Genomic DNA, 4,440 nt, shown 5'->3' with positions numbered 1-4,440 from the left:
GTATATACTTGTTTAATTTTTAGAAAAATGTAAAATCGTAAATAAGTTTTCAAATTCTGGGGGGGCTAAAATTTTTCTAGGGGGGCCTAAGCCCCCTCCCCAGAGGCCTTCCTACGCTTATGAATGCCCTTGGAACAATCTTGGAAGCAGTCAAAACTAGAAGTGCCCTTTTGTAATAGGTACTATTAGTTAATGTAGTATCACAACGGACTGAATAGTCTACGTGAGCGTGAAACTTAATCGGGCTGCCACTTTAACCTAACCTTATATGTAAAGGTGCCAAGTCAAATTTTTGAAATTTTACCGCATAGACAAAAAACTTAATAAATTGTGAAGTAAACCTCTTCTCCAAAAACTTTAAAATTACACCAAGAGAAGAAATATGATCACCTCAACCATGTTTCAAGAGCAAAATGTTATTTTTGAATGAACCATGTAACATGTTTGTCGCAACCATGTTATTTTCTCGGAGATTATGTGTCTGATTTCGGCAAGCATATTATTTTTGGCGAGAAAAGAATATTTTTGCCATAAACATGTTACATGGTCAACATCCAAAAATAACATTTTGCTCTTGAAACATGGTTGAGGTGATCATATTCCTTCTCTGCGTGTAGATACCATAAATCACAGTTCAACATCAACACTCTCAACAATACCAAAAAGAACATGTATTATCTTCGTTACAGTTGTTTTATGGCTAGCACTTTTTCTAGTGTTAAAAACAATTGGTATTTTACATATTTCTCCACAATAATAAGTACTCAATAGAAGTTTTAAACAAAGATAAGGATACCATCTCCTTCATTGTTACAAAAGTATATACACTCAAACAAAGTTAAATTAAATCTAGGATCAAAAAAATTAATATTGGATACAGATCTCATAGATCGAATTTTCATTCTCTGTTTGCGATATATTCCTAACGCTATTCATGTATAACAAATGTCAGTATAAAAATCCAAATTATAACAAAATTTCAAAATAAAAAGGAATTTCTTAATTCCTAAAAATTTAAATCCTTAAAATAATTATTAGCCTATATTTGATGCGTTTTTATCATAATTATAAAGATTCATTAAAGATGTAAAGAACTTTAAAGAAAATTTGTTTTAATTCAAAGATCGCCTACAGAATGACGTAAATTTCCAAAATGTATGTCCTAAATTTAATTTAAAAAATTTTGAAGCAAAGATTATAAACTTTATTTTAATTTGAATATAGCTATTTTAAAGGAAATTGTCCTTAAAATTGTGTAAATTGCGCGTACTAAAATTTAAGTTGCAAAATCTTCCAAATATTATGGTCTGTAGGTCATTTTCTGGACAAGTTATTGACCCGAGTCTTCAAAAACATTTGCCTCATATAATATTGCCATAACAATCCCGAAAAATCCGTCTGCATGGATTATTCAGCGCGATAACGATCCCCGTATCAAACGAAGTAATCAAACAGCATGGCTATGGTATCAACTAAAGGCCTGCACAAGACGTCTTATAAGACATATCAAGACATTTTTGTCTATTGAGGGTCATTGTTTACTCTCATTTGTTCCCGCAAATCATTGTATTTTTCCCTACACATGAACTATTATCTTGTGTGTACAAATACAAAAACTCACGCCAAACACTATTTACGTATTCAGCATTTGCAAACTTACACACATCTCGCGTATTTGCAAGTTTTATATGATGTACCTATTGTATTTCCATCTCCACGCTAGTAAAATGTATAAAACCACCACCATTTGTTTGGAGTTGTGAGTAAGTGAGAGAAGGAGAAACTGAGAAGCAGAAGAGAGCAATATAATGTCAAGTAGGGATGCCATATCACAATAAAACAAATGTTTTTATAGCTGAAAGCAGGGAGATTGATGGTAATTGCGGTGGTAATCAAATTCCTAAATATTTTTTGGTTTAAACTGGTAATATTACTACTAATAACTGACTATTTTCAGACTATTGCACCAGCAACTAACAATGAAAATATAATGGTTCACATATGAATTCTCTCCATTAGTGTTACCGCCTATTTTACCGCTGCATGTAAATATAAAACTCCAAAATCGCAATATTTTCAATAAGCATAGAAAAGACAACCATATTATGTTATTTGAATTTTGATATATAACATAGGTACCTTATTGTTTAAATAACTAATAAACCAACATTCGTTATTTTTAAATTAAGTTTCTTTGCATTTCGATTAATAACATTTAATTAAAGGAGGTGATTCAGAGTCGATCGGTATATATTTTATGGGGTCTAAAATCAATATTTCTGGTAGGCACATTTTTTGTTTTTGTTGTTATTATACCCTGACCACTATTTAGGGTATAAAAATGAATCTAATTGATCGAAACACAGTCAAAAAATACCACTTTTTCTTCCTACAAGTTGGCAACTCTGACTAACAAATGCACCACAAAAGCATAGCAAAGCAAAAAGATGAATCTCTAGGAATACTCGGTCGCTATGCTTCGTGTCCCGAGTATTTGATGTTGTTTTGTGTTATTTATTCATTATCGATGAATGTGTTTATGCATTTTGCCTTTGCAAAGAGAGTATTTGAGTTTGCGGGATCAGGGCAAATATTGGAAGTACGAGTATTTGTTGAAATAAATACACACTATGTTTAATTTGCTCAGAGCTTCTTCGGTTACAAATACTATTTGTACTCTCATTTATACTCTCATGTCTTGACTTTGGCCGTAAACACCATTTGGTATTTGCCTGCCAAATACATTTGTGCAGGCCTCTAGTATCAACTATTAACATTTATCGTTAAAAGTTACAAAAACTTTAAAAATTTTTAAATGTATGAGACACTTAATATCATGGTGTTTACTTTTCTTGTAAAAAATGCACGGAAAATGTACTTTTAGGTTCATTTCTAAAAAAGTGCGAAAATGCATTTTCAGCACTGCCGACAAACGAGAGTGCTGCGATTGCCCTGTTTGTTCTTTTGAATACTTTTCTACCCGCTGGAATTATAGCATTATTCTAGGTTGCTGGCAAAATTAAAAAAATGCGCATTCTGTTCAGACAAAATAAAGGCAAAACACTTTTTCAGAAAAGAAAACACCAGTAGTTGTAAATGTTTATTTTTAAATAATTTTATTCCTTGAAATCTTTAAAACGGTCTTAATAAGCAGCAACATTGGATTAAAATCTTAGTTTGAATATTTGCATTTTCATCGCAATTTCGGTTTAATGCCGGAATAACACTTATATGACCTCATTCATTTTAAAGAAATTTTTAGAATTATTAAAGCCAAGTTGTCCATAGTCCAATAAAATTTTCTTTCTTGTAAAGATACCCATTTTGAAGTCGAATCACTTAAATGTAAGGTCAAAACCACTTCATTAAATGTTTATCCATTCTTGGACAAGAAAAAACGTTATATCGGCGAAATGCGTCTTCTATGCTAAGCACTCGCATTTTAAGAGCATAAATCTTTAGCCTCAATACAATATTTTTTTCAGTGTGTTTATTCGAATCATGTGAAAACCTGAATAAGTGAGAAAGTTTGAATCTTTTTTAATGGTCTTTGTTTAATTTTAAATTATTTAAAAGGATCTTATGTTAGAGTTGTACACCTACCATACTTTATTTCTATAGAAAATCTACCAAAACTTTATTTCTATAAAGAAAATTTTGTCAACATTTTATTACTATAGAAAATGTTATCAACATTGTATTTCTATAGAAAATTTTGTCAAAATTGTAGCTCTATAGAAAATTTTGTCAAAATTTAATTTCTGTAGAAAATTTTGTCAAAATTTTATTTTTATAGAGAATTTTGTCAAAATTTTATTTCTATAGAAAATTTTGTCAAAATTTTATCTCTATAGAAAATTTGTTAAACTAAATTATATACGCATTAAATCAGCTTTTTTTGTTTAATATATACCCCATATGGACTAGCTTACACTTTAGAAGATGATGTTAATGCCTTGCCAACGGCCGCAACCCAAGTAATTATATTGTGGATGACAGTCTTTACTGAAGTTTCTATGCAATCCATGGTGGAGGGTACATAAGATTCGGCCTGGCCGAACTTACGGCCGTATATACTTGTTAATTTTCTTCGGACGAAATATATTCTCTCTCTCTTTTTAGGATCGTTTTTAACAAATTGAAACCTAAACTTTTTTGCCATATTTCGTCCATAATATTAGCATTTTATTTTACATCCCAGCTAGCATTTGGTTGATTGTTTTAACAAAAATCATGTAAATGAGTCATATTCGAGTACTTTAGGAGATCAAAAACTGCTATGTCAGTTATGTGATTATAATACGATACGAAAATGACTCGCGCTAATGGGCGTAAAATGAGTTCGTTATAAAATACAACAAAAAATAACAAAAAACGTCTAGAGGAGCCATCTTCGAGTACTTTTGGTGATCAAAAACTGCTTAAACAGTTACAGGACCA

General features: G+C 30.9%; 1 long non-coding RNA gene across 1 annotated transcript; it reads left to right on the top strand.

Moving 5' to 3' along the window:
* The first annotated feature begins 1,479 nt into the window (after positions 1–1,479).
* On the top strand, positions 1,480–2,188 carry LOC142221520 (uncharacterized). The gene is made up of 2 exons (XR_012718082.1): positions 1,480–1,888; positions 1,958–2,188. It is a non-coding gene; the product is annotated as an uncharacterized LOC142221520 (long non-coding RNA).
* The last annotated feature ends 2,252 nt before the right edge of the window (positions 2,189–4,440 follow it).

This window comes from Haematobia irritans, chromosome 1, assembly GCF_050003625.1.
Source record: "Haematobia irritans isolate KBUSLIRL chromosome 1, ASM5000362v1, whole genome shotgun sequence".
In the NCBI taxonomy this organism is placed as follows: domain Eukaryota; kingdom Metazoa; phylum Arthropoda; class Insecta; order Diptera; family Muscidae; genus Haematobia; species Haematobia irritans.
The sequence above is the reverse complement of the archived record's forward strand: the minus strand, read 5'-3'. Positions and strand labels throughout refer to the sequence as shown.